The sequence below is a fragment of the Cyanistes caeruleus genome, chromosome 8, assembly GCF_971803275.1.
Source record: "Cyanistes caeruleus chromosome 8, bCyaCae1.hap1.1, whole genome shotgun sequence".
Taxonomy (NCBI): Eukaryota; Metazoa; Chordata; class Aves; order Passeriformes; family Paridae; genus Cyanistes; species Cyanistes caeruleus.
In genome coordinates this window covers 34936732-34956945 of record NC_141708.1, presented here as the reverse complement: position 1 = coordinate 34956945, position 20214 = coordinate 34936732, and the positions used below count along the sequence as shown (strand labels likewise).

The 20214-nt window shown below is 48.0% G+C and overlaps 1 protein-coding gene across 49 annotated transcripts in view; it reads right to left on the bottom strand.

Moving 5' to 3' along the window:
* Positions 1–20214, bottom strand: part of COL13A1 (collagen type XIII alpha 1 chain) — a 104826-nt gene that overhangs the window by 62468 nt on the left and 22144 nt on the right. For all 49 annotated transcript variants that reach the window (XM_086900198.1, XM_086900193.1, XM_086900212.1 and 46 more), the window contains one exon: positions 13774–13843. The gene's annotated coding sequence lies outside the window, so the exon portion shown is untranslated. The remainder of the gene's footprint in view (positions 1–13773; positions 13844–20214) is intronic.

The window sequence follows — 20214 nt, the reverse complement described above, 5'->3', positions numbered from 1 at the left end:
GTGATTAAGCATTAGTCTCAAAAATGAAAGAGGGAGTCTGATAATGGAGTTTAATCACAGATCCCAAGTGCATCTCCAAACATCTCTGCTTGTTTCAAAACAAGGGCAACGGGAGCCAGTCAGCCTCCAGAGCCTGAAGAATCTGGTAAGGGTAAGTGGGGCCTTTGGCATAACCACAGCAAGCCCGTTAGGCAAATTACAGTGCTCAACAATAGACAAGCAGGAATATTCTGACAAACATCTGGGAGAGCCCCTTGCAAAAACAAACGGCAGGAAAGGGTCAAGAGCAGATGGCCCACACAGTGCTGGCTGCTCCCAGGACAAACAGAGCACCTCTGGCACTGCCAGGGGAGAGATGGGGGGATGGCCAAGGCTGTGCAGCACAATGCTCATTTTGGGAAGGCATCCATGGGTCAGCAAGCTCTTCCCAAGCAGCAAACAATCACATTTGTCCCTGCCATGCTGAAGCACTTAGCACCACAGAAAGCAGAGAAATCCGGGCTGGGAAGGACTCCCAGGGTCAGCTCACCCAGTGGGTTTTCATGCTTGAAGGGCCCCCAAAGGTTTTCCAGTAGTGGTGTGGACCCCTGGATGGTAAATGGAAACCTTATGGTGGCAGGCTCATTCCAGTCCACCACCTTCTGCCAAAGAGCCAGCGTGCCCCCAGGCTCCAGCAAACCACCAGCCCAAAACTGCTGTTCTTGACTATCCCCCTTTCTCTTCCCCTTCTGCCTCCCCTGAGCAAACCAAACAGAGATTAAAGGATTCCTGTGAAATGAGAGTGACACGAAACTGAGGAGGGAACATCTTCAAAGCAACCAAAGGAACAAAAAAGTCTGTACCTAGCCCATTTGGGCAAATATTTCTCTAACCTGTTGCTGTCCTCTGGGGATAGCGACACCACATGCTTCCCTAGTGATCCAGTCCAGGCAATACCCGAGCCCTGATTCATAAGGCCGTATTTATTATCTTTCTTAGAGACTACCCGAAATTTCCAGTGTTGTTGTTTAAGTCAGTCAGTGACCTCTGATGCACAGCAAATTCAAAGAAGAGATTTTTTTATTTCTCTCCTTTTTGCGGTTACCTCATGTATTTGATGTCTGCTGTCCTGTTCCTCAGTCTTCTTTTGTCTTTAGACTAAACAAAACCTAATTCTCCCAGTCTCCTTGCAGAGGCCATGTTTTCTGGACCTCTGGTTGTTCTCATTGCTACTCCTCAGTGGCCTTTTTGCCTCTTGAAATGTAATTCTCAAACAGCAACTGCCTCTCCAGCTCACTGCATGACTCAATGGCAGACAACTTGGTGAAGGCAGAAGACACAGTGTCTATTTACCTTATTTGCAGGGTGTTACTCAGAGGGAAAATCAGTTCCTCCCTGTCACCACCTCTTCCTGACACGTCGCTTGTTCTCCATGAGCCCTCAAAGGCTCCTTTCTTTAAGAAGCTGTTGGGTGTTACTGATGTTCCAGTGAGGAGGAAGGTCTCCTCCTCACTCTCAAGGAACAACTTCAGCTTTTTCTTGGTGTTCTTGGCAGTCCCACCTCACCCTAGGCTCTCAGATTTTCATCTTGCATACCCATTCATTTTAAATCCTTCCAGCTTTACTTTCCTCTTGTCTTGAATTTCACCTTGCTGAGGACTTGGTGATTTTCTTTAGCTGATCTCTTCCTGTAGCTCTTTTGCACTGGGACAACTTCAGCTTGTGCCTTCAACAGTTTCTCTGTCAGGCTGCTGAGTGTTCTCGACTTCTTCCCCAGTTCCTGCTCTCCAGGGGCACTATCCCACCAATTCCCCAGCTCCTTATGTGTTTTTGAAATCTACCTCAAACACCTGAGCACCAGAAGCACCTCACAACTCTTAGGCTAAAGAAGCACATGCCAATTAAATAAGGTAACCCTCCAACAAACCCTACCCTTTGGCAGATGTTTGAAATCTCTCTGGAATTCCCATTCTACATCCCCTAACACATCCTCTTCCATGACAGGAGTAAGAAGGTGGCATCTGAAAGCTCTGGAGAGATCCAAACCAGTTTGAAAATTGCAGCTGGTTGTTCAAGAGGAGTCTCTCATTTCTGCATCGAGGAGCTGGCCGCTTCTTCAGCGCTCGGCCAAGCCCTGCACAAGCCCTATTCCTCAGAGAGCTGCAGAATTAGGAAGGAATCACAAGGAAAACATGGCCACAGTAAATCATGGCTGGGTAAAGCAAAAACCAAAATCCATGGCATTTTTACTTCCTGCTGAAAACAACAATCTCTCTCATAATGTGGTTGACTGGGAAAAATAGAAAGTTGGACCTTACTATAGCTAATAATTATTTGAATAAATTCTCTGCTCATGCACTTCAAATACAAATGGCACACTTTATTCACTTGGCAAATTGCATAATTCATTTTAATCCTATATAATTTTTGCTATTAGCAGCTGATTTTAATAACTAGCGCACTGTTACTTTTTTTCCCCCCCCTAATTTTTGTTATTCTTCTCTCTTTTCCATCTGCTAACTCTTTTCTTCTTCCTTCCTCCTTCCAAAATACTTTGCAACTTTTATAATAGCAAATTCTGTCACCTACCCAGGGACGAACAAAAGACCATTGTGTTCAATTTATCTTTTAATAGACTCCTTCCTCAAATACCTCACAGACTGCCAGTACTGTCTTCCAGACCCTGTCTCACACCCTTTTGAGTTATGAAAATGTTTGGGAGGGTCTTTCCTTTAGCCCAGACATTTTTCCACCCCAGATGATTGATAGCTCCCAGTTACCACTAATTACCCTATCAGCAGTTGGACATGAGCCTAGCCACAGTGCTCTTCCTCCAGAGGCCAGCAATGCATCCCTGTCGCTCGTTATCCTCTCCTTCAAGGATGGAACAAACTGACTAATTAGAGACACCATAAATTCTTCCTTCAGGCTCTTCCTGATGCGTCGCCTTGTTTCCAAACAGAGCATGTGGAGGAGAATGGGGCCGATGCTAGTCCTTTCAAAAGGAAAAATGCAATGGGGTTTATGAGCCTAAGTGGGTTTGCTCAGCGTGTTTTATGGAGCAGAAGAGCAGAATATTCATTCAGCCAACTCTAGCTGATGCTTTTTAGCACATTTCAAGCTGGAGAAGTTGGCTTGGCTTGGCTACCCCGTGCCCAGTGGGAGCCAGGCTGTGGCAGCACGCACATATGGAGACAACCTGCGTTGGCTTGCACAGGGATAAAGGACTCACGGCTTCCCTTACCTAGAATGAACTGAGCGTGCAGATCCCTTCCCTGCTGCCTCCAGTGCCAGCACCAGATGCACAGCACGCACCATGGAGAGAGCCATCCAGCTGGAAAGGCAAAGAAGCAACCCCAACCAACTGCTGCCTCCCGCTGAGCACGGTCTGGAACCCACCTGTATTCTCTCCTCTTCCCAACATGGCAAATTTGACTCAGTAAGTTTGCTAAATTCTGTCAGGACCTCCATCTTGTTTGAGAGGGCAAGATTTTTTCTTACTCAGGCATACAGGTGGTTATTTTTTAAGGTAGTGAGAGATGCCATTATAATCTCAAAAAGAAAAGCGAACACAATGAAAATGGACAATAAATACTTTCCCTTCTCCCCAGAGCAGAGAAAAAATAACTTGCAGGAAAACCAAGCAAGTTTAGACATCAGTTACTATGAAGCTCTTCCTCCCAGACAAAAGGAAAGGCCCTGAGGGCACGAGGGAAAAAGGGCACTATATTTAGAGAGAAGTTTCTCCAAAGTACTTGGGCCATGTGGTGCACCTGGTAAAAAAAGGTTGAGGCTCCTCAGCCAATGCTAAAGAGGCAAATTCTATCAAAACAGAAAACCCTCACTATTCTAGAAAATAAAAAAGCAAAGATGAGGAATGAGAATCAAGGTGTGCAACAGTTTTCTGCATGGGAAAGGCAGGTAGAAAACCCATGTGGAGGAAGGGGGAATGCCTGAATGCATGCCACACCTTGTGGGGCTGGGGATAGCACATGCCCCACACCAGCCCTCAAGCCAAGAGTCACATTTTGTAGCTTCCCTTCCTAAAGGGCCTGAGAGCCACTTCCCATCACTGTCCCAAGAAATTCCTGGACCCTGCCTATTAAGATACGGTTTAGTGCAGTAGCAGAGCATGGGGATCTATCCTGACACTTCTGGAATTCAGAGACAGAAATATTCACATCCACACCTGATAACCCCCATCTCCACCTGCTTCCCCAGAAAATAAGCACTTTCTATAAGCACTCAGGTCATCCATAAGCAAGAGATCATCACACACATGAAACTAAAAAACACAAGGCTACACCCTTCAGAAAAAAACGCATTTCTTGCCCTCCTTCTGTTTTTAAGCCCACATTAAATCACATTGCACAGGGGATGACAAAGAGCCTCACAATACCACAGCTTCTCCCTGGGTTTCAGAGGGGTCAGAGCCTGGTACACTGCTCCCTGTTGAGCAGCGAGCTGACATGTGGCTCCCTTGCTGTGGTCAGGGCAATGCCACAGACCTGTAAGCTCTGTTGGTGCTTTTGGGGTTTCAACCCCTCTTTCATGTGTGTGGCACTTGTGTATCACAGGGTCTGAGGGGAAGTCAATCTGTAGGCAAGGACTGCCATTTTGAGAGATACAACTACTCCCTCTTTGCTGCCAGAATTACTCTAATAAGGAGCTAATATTTAAAAACTAAACAAAAAAAAAAAAAAGGATTTAAAAAATCCTAGCCCATTGTGTTCTTCAGCTCCGTTAGGGACGAGGCCAACACACAACTCCCAGCAGCTGCTGTTGCCTCCAGCAACATCTCCTCCCTTGGACAGCAGCGGCAGATGACAGAGGAGAAGGACAAGAAAACAGCAGCCACCAGGATCTGGCTGCATCCACCCAGTGCCACATTCCAGTACCAGGTTCAGCCTCTGGAAGAGCCCTCCCAAAAGGTCTTCTACCTGCTGGTGGTTGAGCAGTCCAGCAAGGGTAGCCTGGCGTGGATGGGACAGCTGGGTGGTCCCCAGCGAGGCGGACACACTGCCCGGAGCAACACCAAATCATAATAAACAAGTCCCTCACACAAAGCTCTGTCAGTTCAGATTCCAGTTCAGCTGATATAATCTTCATTTTCTCTTTGAAAGAAAGGAAAAAAAGAAAAGCAGAAAGAAAAAAACCAGACGTCCTAAGGGAGAGGAGTGAGGCAAGCGATGGATTGATACTGCCCGTGTGTGCCTCAGCTCCCCATGTGCTGTTAATCAGCTGCCCCCGCCCCAGGGAATACGCTGATTTAATTACCGCCTGCTTGCACAGCCCGTCTGCAACGCTGCTCGCCCAAGACATCGCACCAGGAAGAAAAAGACACTGAGTCTCAACAGCCAGGCTGGAACAGGATGGGCAAGCAGAACAGGAATCATCCCAGCCCCAGTTTGGGGACTGAGGGGTTGAATTGGTCTAGGGAGCCCGTGTCAGCTCTTGTGTGCAGGAGGTAGATAGCATCAAAGGGCACTGCAGAGGGGATGGGTGCATCAGGGTGTCACCTTTCTTCTATCCGAAACACAACTTTATTTTGAGGGGAAAACCAAAGACACTCAATGGGCAACGAGGGGGTTTCCAGGTTGAAAAGGGGAGAAATAGCCAGATGCAATAAAGGGCAGATGCCAAATTACCAGGTGTCACGTCACACCTCACTCCTCTCACCAGGTGCATGGCACAGACCCCACATGTGAGCACGCCTCTCCAACCTGGTATTCTGCATTCATGCTGCTGGTATTCTGCACTGTTAATCTGGGATGTTTGAGCATCACTCCAATGCAAACAAATATTTTCCAGGGCTTCTGTTTCACAATGCATTCATAATGTCAAAGAGGCGATGCACGAGGGACACGGACCTCATACAGATCCTGGAAGGAGAGAGCTGCATCAAGTGACTCAAAGTGACTCACTGGACAGTCACCTCGAAGTGGCTTCAGCACAAGATGTGGGTTGCAGCTCTCCCACCTTGGGGACAGCCGGGAGGTTTAATAATCAATGGCTGTGCGCTCGCCTGCGAAGGCTGGCGCAAAAAGCGTCGCTGCGTCTTTAACAGCTGCCAGCGATGGGAAACTCATTGGAGTGTGTGTTCGGAGGGGAAGAAGGTTAAGATGATTAACTGGTGCTAACAAGTTTAGGATGTGGAAGAAGTATTTTCTTGGACGTCCATCAAAGAGAGGATTGAATGTTCCCCGGCGGAGGGGAGGGCGGTATATGTTTAACAGATGAGGTTTCTGCCTCCCGAGGCCCGCCCAGCTCCGCATGATGCAACCTCTCCCTTTTAAAGGCTGACTCTGCCCCTGTACCATCAGCTACCTGCGGCCCCAGCCTGGCACAAGGGCTGAAAGGCGATCCGGGGGAAGGAAAGCCGCCCCTCCCCTCTTCCTGTTGATCTGCGTCCTGGGACACCCTTCGGGCACCGGCGGATCAGCCTGGCCCTTGGTCCCCACAAGGCAAAGGTGTAGGCAGATGCCCGGAAAAGCCAACAGGGAATCGGGTATCACCACACCGTAAGCAGAAACCTTGGAGAGGATGGCTCCTCACAGGCCTCTGCATCCCACTGTAAAACCCCTCTCTGCCCCACCACAGGGACACCAAACAGAGTCATCCCACCACCGGCCAGGCCAGCAACCCACTTTTTACCTCCCCATCACCTTCAGGCGCATGGCAGCATCCAACACTGGCACCGAAGCGAAGCGCCCTCGCTAACAGCTTTGGAGCGAGCCGCTTGGCGCCTGCAACATCTCCTTTGGCCGGGTATTTTCAGCGCTCCTCGGCGGCTGGCGGGCGCCCACGCTTTGCGCAAGGGCCTCGGCCGCCACCGGGCGCTGGTACGGCTCACCCTCATTCCTCCGGCCGCCACAGAGCTGCCAGCACGGGCAGCACACGCGAGGCCCGCGTCGCGGGGCCCGGACGTGCGTCAGCGGCTGACGCAAACCAGCCCGGCCATGTGCACACAGCCCAGGCCTGGGAAAAACCCTCCACCCCGGTAGCACGCTCGTGCTGAATCAAAGCCGTCGCCGTACAGTAGCAGTGCAATGTGCTCTCGGGGTTTCCTCAGCCAGCTGGGATGTTTTTGCCTCGCTTTGTCAGGGCGCTGATTTATGCCCATATGTGCCATATACGTTGTAAGCACAGGCACGCAATGGTGTAAACGCTTCTACCAAACATCTGTACACAAACCCGTCAAACATGCAGAAGCTCCCTGCTGCCACCCTCAACGTGCCCCACAGGCAACCCGTCGGACCCCAGTCTGCATGTGGGGTGCCACGTGCCACTGGATTGTCACTGGGACAGGGACAGTAAAGGTCACGTCGTGACCGCTGCCCGATAAAAATCGGCACAGCCACAACGCTTTTCTCCTGCCTCAATCCGTGCTTTGGCTGGAGCACTTCGCGGTGAGTATCTGCTCCAAATCTTCTTTCCCATGCTTTTAGTCCTCAATGTCTTTCTCTGCACCATACCTTTGCCTGAGGAGGAATAGGTTAGTTTATTCCCACTTTTGCGTGGGGAAGGGCTGTATCAAACAACCAAGGTTTATCCAGGGCTGGGATATAACATTTGGGCCATAATATGCAAGCACCATTAAAGTTAATTCTTGTGTCACCAGAACTCATGCACACCTGAATATAAATGTTCACCTGTTTGCACCTTTGGGAAGAGCTCAGCCTCCAGAGAAAAAGTCCCACAGCAATTCCTTGTCTTTGGAGGAAATTCTTCCCCCCTTCCAGCCAGTTTAAAATAGAAAAAGCCAAAAATAAAAAGTTTAAAATAAGAAGGTATATAAAAGACAAAGAGGGGAGCCTTGGGGTATACAGGAGGCAGGCCTGAGCATGGCAAGTTGGAATTATCTGAACAAGCAGACAGGTGTAAATAACCAGGCCACGCTCTTTCAGAGCACGTGTGTCCATCACCGTCACAGATCACCTTCCTTTTTCAATGCTTCAGCTGTTTATAAGCATACTTTGGATAAAGAGGGAAAGGCCAAGGCATTTGCCATCCTAACTCTATTGGATGGTAGCACCACAGGGATGCTTTGACCCCTCCAACCATTTTGGAAGCACAGACCACGCTCACAAGTGTATTAATGGCTCACTCAAGCCCTCCCAGTCTGCACCGAGGCAACAACAGCAGGCTAATTAAAATCTATTAAAGACTCCTTAATAAAATCGCTTTAAATCCCAAAAGCAGACTAAGCCGGATGAGTTGATGCTTAGAGGTTTAAGGAACATCCTTTCTCCCTCTTCCTGTCTCTCAGCCAAGGATGTGGCAACATACAGGTGACAAAAGCCAAGGTTGGGGTGACTCCTCAAGCTGTTCCAGTTAAGAGCACAGCAGCCTACATCTTCAGAGAAAGAGAGTTAAGTGACCTAACTATTTGTTTGGTTTTTTCCTGAATTGTTCATCCCCATTTATTCATAACTGCTCACAGAATCCATGGAATTCATTGTGTGGTTTGCATCTTCAAAACAAACGAAACAACAGTATGTCTTAACCAAACAAACCCCAACTCAAAATACAGCCAGCAGCCCAGGGCGCATGAGCAACTTTCCAGGCTGAAGTGTGTATATACTCTGGAGGGCCCAAAAATGTGGATGGGGGAATATATTTAAATTTCAGGGAATAATAGAATTCCCAGGAATATGTCTTACAAAGAAGGGAAAAAAGGAGGGTAGTATTTAAGCAATGATACTGCAATTTTTCTTCCAGATGTGCTACGGGGGTGGCGTGCCAGAGAATCCCATTTTCTGACATGGCAACGTGCTGCTATGGCTGCTGGATGCCCATCTGCAGCAGCCCAGGCACTGCTCCCTCTAGATCTCAGCTCTCTGGCCTGCCCTGCCAGCAGGGCTTAGTCCTTCCAAGGGAAAACACAATTCAGAGAGCTCAAAGCTTTTGGCAAGGAGCAGCTGCTTGAGACTGAAGTCCTCTTTTCCAATTTTTTTGTTAGCGCTTGTCAAAAAGCTGCGTTGAGCCACTTTCAAAGCGGAAAACACCTTTTGCACAGTCAGCATAGAAAGCCATGCTGACTTACTGTCCTCAAAAGGGGTGAAATACAAAACCACAGCGTTTCAGCCAGTTCAATGCACCTCCTGACAGTAGGGCCACGGGGCCAAGGGTGTTCCATTGCACCCTCCCACCTCATCCTCCTCATGGCTCTGAGCCAGGGCCATTGAGACAGCTTGTGGCTGCTGGTGTTTAAATAGCTGGAGTTGACCTTTCCACAGCCTCACCCCACACCAGGGATCCCAAACACCTCCTCCACTTCTCGGGGCTCACCAATGTTTTTAATCTCATGGGATCCCTTGAGACACTGGCACAGGCTGCCCAGAGAAGCTGGCCCCATCCCTGGAAGTGTTCAAGGTTGGACAGGGCTTGGAGCAACCTGGTCTAACAGAAGGTGTCCCTGTCTGTGTCAGAGGGGTGGAACTAGATAATCTTTTAAGGTCCCTTCCAACCCAAACCAATCTGTGATTCTATGATTTTTCCAAGCAGCCCCAACAAGCTGAAAAAGGATCACATTAAACATGACAGTGAGAAAATATAAAAGCCATGGAAACAACCATGAAAAGCTGCCAGTGTGCCGAAGGGTCTGGACTCCACAGGATGGGTGTAGCCAAGAAGGAAAGCAGAATGCCTGGACTGAGTGTGTGCACCATGTGGCACACATCCCTTGGGTGCAATTGGGGCCACCACTGCACCTTGGCTCCTGCAAGCTTCCCTGCAAGAAGTGGAACAGCAGCAACAATTTCGAGATGCAGTATCTCCTGCTGGTATTTCTGTAAAGTCAATCGCAGCTGAAGGGTGTCCAAGCAGTTTTCTCTGTGCCCCATGGTGGAGAAACGTGGGTGAAATTTTGTATGGGAAGAAATGCCCAGGGGACATTCCTTTGCAAAGCCTCAAAGACATTCCGGAGAAAACATCAGTTCCTGGCCACTGCCAAAATCCTTGCAGCTGCCCCACACCATCCTCCAAGCCCCTGTAACAGCAGAAGGTACTCTGCTTTGTGGCAGGGCTGTGCAACATTCCTCTGACTGCCAGTGCCAGTCCCTGGGAGCTGCCTCCTCCTGCAGCCCAGGTCCCTCCTCTGCCCCCGAGTGCTGCCACAGGGAGGGATGGAAAAGTCATTCAGCATCCCTCTGAGCTGCTTCCCTGCTTGCACGGCTGACCGCCTCCAGCACCGCAGGCTCCCAACCTGACCACGGAGAAACCGGACCAAAACAAGCATTGTGGAGGCAGAGGGAAAGCAGCCAGCCTTCTTTTCTTTCTTTTATTTTTTTTTTTTTTAAAGGGATATTGAAGACCAGAGCAGAGAGCCAGCCACTGTGAAAAACAGCCACGTGGGGACTGTGAAAATCAGAGCTGAGAAGAGGAAGATGGGGAAGGTCTAATAAAGAGAGACACAATATACAAAATACACAAGCGCCCACCTCCGCCAGGAAAGCTGTGGGAAGGGATTGTGGTGTAATCCCTGGCTGTTTGAGGCTGCCCAGGCAGACACAGTCTGGATATGCAACTGGATCAAGATTAGGCCAAGAAAGCTTAGATTTGTTTGCCCTGTCAACCTGAAACAAAATGCTTTCCCCTTGCAGCATTTTTTTTACTACATGGAGGAAATTAAGGGAGGTCAGTTGGCTGTAAGAGGATCCTCCAGCCTCAGGTAGCTCCTGACCACATCCACACACCATATGGAAAAGCATCTGCTCAGTCCCAGAAAAATTTCCCAAGTCGCATCCATGCATCCAGCAATCTCAGACCAAAACCTGTGCTGAGCTCCCTGCCCACACTTGGCCCCATCCCACCACGGAGTCTGGGGCTGGAGAGTAGCTGGGTACAGCCAGTGCTGCCATTGAAGTTTCTCTTCTCCAGCCTGGACAAAGTTGTCCCAGATCCGTCTAGCAGTAAGTGGGGACAGAAGGAATGACAGAGATTATCTATCGAAGGGAACAAAGTCATTAATTACCCAGATAGGTTATGCTAAACTTGAGGGCTGTGTCCTCCCTTCCGAGACACTCCTGGAGAAGCCCACTGTGACCTCTAAACTCAAAAAACACAATGCCAAGGCACAGCATCTCACAGGTTGTCACACCCAGCCCAAGTGGTCTGAAGTAGCTGTTTTCCAATCAAAAGAAATTTATGTTTCTTTATCGTTTGATATAAATACAGCTGTGCTGTTTTCCTGACCATGTTATTTCTAGAATCCTTATCACAGGCTCTCAGATAGCCACAGCACAGTCACACACTCCACAATCTTCTTTTTCTCCTATTCCCAGATTTTCCAAACCATTTATGTTCACAATCTCATCTGTTCTGAAGCTCTTCTACGGCAATGGGTGACACTGCCCTGGACCTCTACATCCGCACCGAACAGGTCAGCAAATTAACTTGCCTTCCTTTTCCCCTTCTCTGCCATGCAGGGACCTGACTCACAGTTAGGGATGAACTCAAATGTCACTTCTGATAAACATTTATTTTGCTGAGGAGCATGATGTGTTTATAGGCAGTGAAGTGGGCCAGTGAGAGGCAACAGGCATGCGCCAAGTCTTGCAACATCTTGACGCTTCTGAATACCTTGGTCTCCCGCAAAAGTCATGTTGTCTGGTCCTTGGGGCGTTTTAAACACGAGGGAAAAAATGCATAGAGGAAAAGGATCCCCAAGGTCTTGTGCTGGAAGAGAGACCACGTTGAAATGTGGTCAGGTGGCCTGCATTGCAGCAGCCTGGAGACCAAAGGGAAATACCCTGGAGCAAAGGGTCTAAGAGACGACAACAGCTGGCTGAAGGTGCCTTTTGTTTCTGTACTGCTCCAAGCCAATCAAAACCTCACCTGCCACAACATCAGCTTTAGACCACGGTTTTCATATCCCTCAACAGATTACCTGACAGGGTGGGGGAGAATTTAATATACAGTTTCTGTATCCATAGAATATTTGATGAAGACAAGCAAGTTTGACAGGTAAAAAGGAAGCCTCAACCCTTATGAGACATTTATGAGATATTTCTTATTATTATCCTCCTGAACCAAAGCTGTTATTCAGCAAAAAAATCAGCTTAATGGAGTGAATGGGCACCTAGGAGTTATGAGAAATCCAGCACAGACTGCTGCCAAAGCTTCCCAAGGGATGTGGGTATCTGTAACCAAGTGTTATGATCTCGATGCCAAAATACCTGGGCGATTCATCTGTCACACAAATGGTGTAAGAGTGGCATTCAGATGGCCTCAGAAAGGAGAAAATCTCTTTTATCTCTGCTCTGCATTCAACTCTTAAGTTTCCTTCTTCAAGCTGGCTCAGAAACACCAGGAGGACATTCACTCCTATGGTTTTACAGCATTTATTTGTCCAAGTCCAGTCAAGAACTTAAAAATGGAGAAGGGCTGTGATTTGTGTTCCCATTGAAGGGAAAATGTTGGTATTTAAAATCAGTTGAACTCAGTTTTGATCTGTTCTTTTGAGAAATGATACTTAATAAACATTTCATTTGTACCATCTTTTAAATTTAAACCAAGCTGCTCCCGTTGTTTCTTTGTGGGACTAAACAGAAAGTCCAACAGTCCTGATCTGGACTAGTCAAATCAGGTTTCTTCCAATGTTCTACAGTTCTGGACCCTAGACTTTAGTTCCCAAAAACCTGTATAGCTTTAATTCTTGCTTTTACAAGCTGCTGTGTTGCACATCCATTTTATCCTGACAAGAGGCTGTACCTCTGTACAAGCCTAAATACAATGATTTTGAGACCTTACCTACAGCAAAGACAACCCCTTTGTAATTTTATCCACCTTTATCCCAGCTGTTGACCACATTTAAATACCCTTTGATAAGCACACCGCCAGATACTGTCACACTGGACACCAAAGAGAACCAAAGGAGAAACCACTGAAAATGGAAATTTTCATGTGCTCATCCAGACATAACTTTCCCTGCCACCTTCTTTGCAAAACAAGTTTCAGTCACCCAGTTTCAATACACAGATTCAAATTCTCCCAGAACTTCAGCTTTGGATGTGAGTGGTAGCTGGCACTTCTCTATTTTTTTCTAGTCAAATGCATCAAAAGACAATGAGGAAGGCTGAATGATTCATACTCATGGAATGAAATGCCATTCACAAATGTTTTTTCCATAGCAATTTGTCACTTATTGTATTGAAACCACTTCAGAAGATGCATCTCAAAGAGCCTTTTGATATTAACGTGATTAAAACCATAATGCAATTGGGCAATCCCATAATATTTCTGTACGTTGCATGAGTGGGACCTCAAGTGACCACTTCATTCAAGCATCTCACAAATGGCTACTTCTAGCAGAAGGCTGCTAATTCTGCAAGATGCCTCAGATAGTTGTAGAACACCAAGGAATTAAAATCTTTTCATCTTAGAGGCATTTTGGCTCACCAAAATTCAGCTTTGGTGTTGGATCTACCCTACGTGTCTCAAACCTTCCAAAATCAGGCAAGAAAGACGCACTTCCCAAGAGCTTCTCTGCCCACTTCAAAACTGATATCTAAAATCAGTGGGAATATTGGCCATCCAGATGCATCCTTCTCTTTGTTGGCTATCTAGACACCTACCTGGATGTCTATCCTGTTGTTACTCTCACATGTTGGTACCTACGTACATACCAGACTTGTTGCCCATATCTCTGTATTAATTTCCTATACCTGGAGCAAACTGTTAGGGAAGTACACGGAACTTTGCATTCACACAGGAGACTGCATTAAAAAATCCTTCAGTGAGATGTAGACAAAAAAAGGTCCTTCCAAAGTGCCAGCTGTCCCAGATCCCTACCTGCCGGGCAGTTGCATCGCTGGTGTGTGTCTCGAACTTCTCGATGTCTCGGCAAGTGGAACTTTAATTTCTGCCAAGAGAGGAAAAACAGAAAAAAGATTAATTTATAAAGGATTAATTTATACCATTGAAACCAAAGCCTCAAATTCTTGAAAAAGTGGAGCTGGGAGAGGATGCTGCCCAAGTGGAGATGGGAGAGACAGGGCAGAACAGTTTGAGAACGAAGAAAGGCAACAAAGTTCATAGTCTTTAACTAGAAATGCAGGGCTTGATTGAAAGCAGGCTGAGGGAGTTTCGTAATGGCCTCCAAATGTGGTCCTCCTGACAGGCATTACAAAACCAAGAGCAGGCAGTGGCAAATAAATTGGTGACTGTGTCCTCGTGACAAAGCTGCATTTCTCAGAAGACCCACTCAGTGGACAGAAAATGAAGATCGGAAGCAGGTCCTCTTCCACCCTGCAGCAGACTCCACATGTTTTTGGAGACACCTGGATGGACAGAAGGGTCCCACTTCAAGACTGCAGCTGAAGATGAACTGAAAACAGCAACAGCATCCCCTGAAATCTTCAGATGCTGTGAAACTTAATTTTTCCCCAAAGGGAAGAACACAACCTATCAAGACCTTCCACAAGGTGGAATTTTGACAGAATGTTCATTTCATATAGGAGTTTGGGTTTCTAATGGTGCCAGGGTGTCAGTCTCCTGCTCTCTGGGCCCATCTGTGTATCTCTTGAAGGGCAAATAAAGTCTACCTGAGGTCACTGCATCTTCCCTCACTGGGAACATCAACAAAATTAACCCATGTCCAAAGCAAAATGTGCTTCGGGGTTAGCATCCTCACCACCCCTCACAGACTTTATAAAATAACTGTAATTTAGTGAAGAAAATGCAAATCAATCCAAATAAGTTATTCATTAATGTCTGTGAATCACACTTGGTTAATGATTTGAGAAGGCTGAGCTGCTGTGGTTCCTAAGCTTCGGAATCACTCTCTCTTCCCTCCTAACCTTCAAGCCCAAATTCCCATCCCAGTTGAGCTTTCCTGTTTTTTGAATTACTTCACAAGTGGGCCAATATTTCAAAAGAAATAGCCTCATATAGGGCACAACAGAAGCCCAAGCCCAAGTTCATACAGAAATTGCTTCATTTTCACAAGTAACTGAGCATCTTCCTGAAAGAAGGCATCAATTTGGGGAAAAATTCTTTAAGAGAGGATAAAAGTAAATCAATTTGTTTCTGCCTGGGATGAAAGAAGGCAGAATTGGCTGGAACATTTCCATTTTTTCATTTTGAAAAGACTGGCTTCCTCATTGCAAGTCAAAAGAGTAATGGTTGTTGTGACAGACTAGAAATCAAATATTTTCAGAGCTTTATTTTGCGTGGTAGACTGAAATGTTTTGATAGCAAGTTGATTTGATAACAGGGTGAAGAGAGGGTTTTAGGCAAGGAAAACTGCCAGTTCCCAATGGAAATAGAGCATTTCATCAGTGTTTACCTTCTCAGTTAAAAGCACAGATATGTGAATCTCTGCATTTGGGCACGTTCCCATCCTGCTGCCACCCCAGATGGCACAGCTCTGCTCCGCAGCACTGCCTGGCCCCTAACTGCTAGTGGTCAAACATGGGCACAAGGAAGAGAGCAGAGCCTTTTTTTGGATACTCACACTGGCATGTGGACACGCACAGCCCCATTCCCATCTACACATGTGCCAACCAAAACGTCCCAACAGGAGACTGCCACACTGGGGTGGTGTTCCCATGTTTGGGAATCAGGCTCAGACAAGGAAGGGGTGATGGCTTCTGATGGCAGGAGCAGAAAGCCATTTCCTATCCAACAAGTGTCCAAACACCCTGGCTGCAACAGGGGCCTTTACAGGACACAAATCTGCAAGGAAACATAGAACAGATCCCTGCCCCACCGAGTGCAGAGGCACTGGAGGGGCTAAGGGGGAATGGCAGAGTTAGGCTGTGCTGCAAGAAGCTTTGGCTGGGCTGCTGTGCAGGTTTACAGAGAGAGGAGCAGCATTACTGGACAGGGAAGTGATGACCCAGCAGGACGTGAGTGGGAACGGAACAGGGCCGATAACATTTCCCTGAGGCTTTATCTGCAGGGTCAAGGTAGTGGAAAGACCTGGGGCAACTGAAATAACCTTCTCAGGGACAGGGGCCCCTCAGGAGGGAGGTGCAGATGCTGCTGGGCAGGCTGGGAGCACAGCCCTGTGCACCATGACCACGCAGCCATCGCACACTTACCAGCATTTGAACATTCTCCCCCATCACTCGTGTCTCCCTCAAGCCCAAGAGCTCTGCACATCCCTGGGGAGTGCAGTGGGATTGTTCCCCTTTAGTGGGAGGCAAAACCTACCAGGGATTTAGGAGCGCCTGGCATTCATTCTCCTGCACAGTCTATTAAACAAACACTGCCACAGAAAAAATCCTTGGCTCTTGGAGACCTCAGTTCAACTTTGGGTGGAGATGGTGAAACAAAACAAGTTCCCCAGCCTTTTCTGCTTCCCTCGTTTCCACTGTGCAAAATATTGCCTGGTCCAACACAAGAAGCTGGCTTTGTTCAGGAGAGCAAACCAAATGTACTTCTCTCTAAAAATGTCATTTCCAAGAGAAAACTTTCATTCCCAGGCAACAGAAAACCATTCAATTTTAGGGCAAGGTTGGCTTCTGTAAGCAAAATTTAAAAAGAAGGTAGGCTCTGGGAATGCAGCGTTTGCAATCTCCTTCCTGGGATCTGGGGTTTGCTTTTTCACCTGGGGGATAGCTGGAGCACGGAACATCAAGAGCAGCAACAGGCTGCCTTCCAGAAAGGTTGAAAACACTTCCTATGGAGGGGATTGCTTTGTCAGCAGAGCTGGCTTGATCTCCTCTGTGACACTATCCAGTGACATAACAACTGCATCTCCCCCCTATGCCATGGCAAAAAAAAACCAAAAAAAAATAACCCAAACAAGCAAACAAAAAAGTAAAACTACTGAAAAAAAAATCACTGCTGAAAAGAGCCTTTGCCAGTGCTGGAGCCACAGCTCCTCTGTGGGTTTAGGGAGCCATCAGGCACTGGGGAAAGGGAAAATCCCATCTGCAAGAGGGCAAGGCCAGGAAGGCCGTGCTGCAACACCCGCTGGGAATGGGCAGTAAAGTCAGCACGGGCTTTTCCCGTAGGTTTTGTTAACTCACCACAAGTGAGTGACAAGACAGGGCTGACATGGGTGGACAGAGCAGCGACAGCAAGACCACTTCTGACATGAAAGGGGCTGTGGTCTCCTAAACCTTGCAAGTGCCTGTCTATTTTGGATGGGCACTTGAGATTAGGTGAGAGGGAGGGCACTTCTTCAAAGGGGGCAGATTAATAGCTCTTTAGCATTCCCAGTTGTTTGCAGTCACCCGGGGAGGTGAAATCATTTCCCACCACTATCTCCAACAGCTAAGAGAAACACATTTTAAATAGATAATCTATTACAACCATCAGGAGGATTTCAGGGGTGGGTGGTTTTGTTAACTCTTATTGTTTTACCTCCAATTTCCCCGGTTTTTTCTTAAAGGCCCAGCTCCTAGGATCATGGGAGCATGTGGCACGAGCGGCAAGTCCTCCCAGATGGAGCAAAAAGCTTGGAAATAACACCACCTAGGTACAGCGATTGCAAGCAGCTGAAAGGAAATGGGACTTAGCTACCAGAGAAGTTGAAAGAAAAAAATAGATCTCCTCACTGTGGGGCAAAGAGCACTAAGTTAAGATGTAGGCAGGGGATGCTCAGAGCAAGCTTGCAAACCCTAGGAAACAATTGTGCAGTGTGCTTTGAGACATGGAATAAAAGGGGGAGGGAAAAGGAGTTTTCTGGCGTCCCTCTTTTGCTTCCGTAAGTAAGGAAAGAGTTCCAGGGAAATAAGACTTTTGGGAAAGCAGTGAGGGTCAGTGCTCCCTCCCCATTCACAGGCACATTCCTGAATCCCTTCAGAATCACTAAAGCCACAAGAAACACCTTCAACACAAGCCCCTGAGAAGGATGAGGGGCAGCTGATCTCCCACCAGGGTGCACGGGATTACCTGCTGTTGCATCACACATACACATTTCTATCTCTACAAACTCACAAATTGTGGGATTTTTTTTTTCCTAGCAACAACACTGAATCCATCCTGTTCTCCACCCTGATGAATTCTTGGCAAATGAAACAGCACCAAATGTTACCCAGCATGGGAAAGGACCTTGTTTTCTTCTTTGTAAAGCTTTGCCTCTCTTGCAAATGCCAGTAGTGAATTTATTTCTGCTCCTTGTATGATTTTTATGATGTCTCATAAATGCAGAGGAATTCGAATTCCTACATGGAGTTAAAGTTCTCCCTGTACTACCTGTTTCTGGCCCGTTCTGCACAGATGTTTTTACAAGAAAACCCAGTCAATTTGAGTCTGGTAGAAAATTCCCTGGTGATACTCGCCTACACCAGGCAGAGGTTTACACAGTAGCTAAAGAAGCACTGGTCAGGCTGCTTCTGGGAAAGCATCTGCTGCCCTCTCCTCGCTTCTCCTGAGCTGAGATGGAAACTCCGCCACAGCCAGCCACCGGTGCTTGAAAACCAGCCTGCAAGATCGAGAAAACATCCCCACCAGCTGCCTTAAAATTACCATCATAAGCAAATCAACCCAGCTCCTCTCCCTGCCACTTTGCTTTATTTGAGCTAGAAGAAAGGTCTCTGAAAGGACTTTGGCAATTTGCATTTCTCAGTGCAATCTGTATGTTATCCCTTGCAGACCCCTGGGAACACTCAGGGCACACCTGGGCACTGCCATGGCCCAGACTGGAGGGCATGACACACTCCAGCTCACTTCAGTACAGATTTTGAGTATAACCTTAGAGCTCCTCTATCAGCCCTCACAGACTTTACTTCACCACATCCCTCCAGCTCATCTTCACAGCCACCAGAGCTAGAAATGTGCTCCCGTGCTGTGCCTCCCTTCCCACCTCCCTGCCCACCTCTGACCAGCTTTTCCTAAAGCTGGGGTTTCTTTAAAGATTTGCTGTTTTATTTTGTGATGGATAACACTGAGCTGGCAGCTGTGAAACCCATTAAGGTTGAAACACCAGGAAACTGTGAGGATGTGGCAATGAGAGGCGGCGAGGGTCTGAGCAGGGGGAGATGAATATCCCACTTTCACGTCCACCACAGCAAGCCCATCTGCAGACCCTCTCCCCCAGTCATGGTCAGCATGACTTATTTTGCTTTCCTTACTTTTTTTCTCCCATCCTTTCCCTGCTCCCTTTATCTACCCTGTTTTTCTCCATCCTTGCCCCTCACCAGTCAGTCCAGGGCCCCACTTGAGACATAATGAAAAGGAGGACCGGAAGGATTTTTCTTTCCTGATCAAAAGCCTCATATGGCACCCCACCATCTGTCCACCAGCAGCCCCTTGCCCTGGCCCTTGAGCTGCTTGCTCCATGCCAGTGCCTCTGGCTGAGTGTGGAGGTCTGAAGTTTTGATGCTGAGCAGAAGTGGGCAGTACAGTTGGCAAGGGTCTCCTCCCCAAGGGACAGAGCCCTCCTCCCCCATGGGCATTGCACCTTGTGACAGGTATAAAGGGACAGGAGACACGGGCCAGGCATCCCTCCTCCTCCACAGTCTCCAGCACTTTTCTCCAAGCTCTTTTAGAAGCTGTGGCCCAGGATGGAGCTGGTAACCCTGGTGGTACTCAGAAGCAAGTGCTGGCCCCTCGAGCAGTTGCTGCTGTCCTACAGCTGCTCCCCACACTGGCTGCAGTGGGGACTGTGGCCACCCCCAGGAGCACAGGAGGGGCTGCTCAGGAAACAGGGGTGCTGCTGGGCACACTGGCATCATGAGACCCCCATTTCCTCACCAAGTCGAGCAATAAAATAGTGTAAAGGTGCCGCTGCCAGCAGAGCCAGCAGGATACCTGGCCTCAGGCACCACTCCCAAGAGCCCTGCTGTGGCACTTCTTAAATCTCAGTAGTGATAAACTTTGGCTTCCCAGCAGACACATGCCAGCAGCAACAGAGGGATTGCTGCACTTATCCCCTGCCTGGTGGCAGGGAAGGAGTCCCCACGTGAAAGTGCAACCACAGGGCACAGATCCAATCACTCACAATGCTCCTGCCTCCCCAAACCCCTTTTTAAAGTAGGATATTGCCCCATGGACACTGTCTTTCCCTTATTCCGCATCCAAAAAGGCAACTCAAAACCATATCCTTCAGCTCCTGCAGTGTTTGCTAACTCAGGGCTCACAGCTTTTGGCTGCATACCCCAGCAGATCCAGGGACTGCTCTCACAAGACCCATAAACAGAAGCAGAGCCTGTCAGCTGTAGGTTTAAACTCCTCACCACAGACTTTCACTGCTCCTAGAAAGCAAGGGGGGAGGGGAGGTCCAGGTCACCGCAGGTGCCAGGCAGCACTGCCCAAGGCAGATCCCAGTAGTCAGCACCC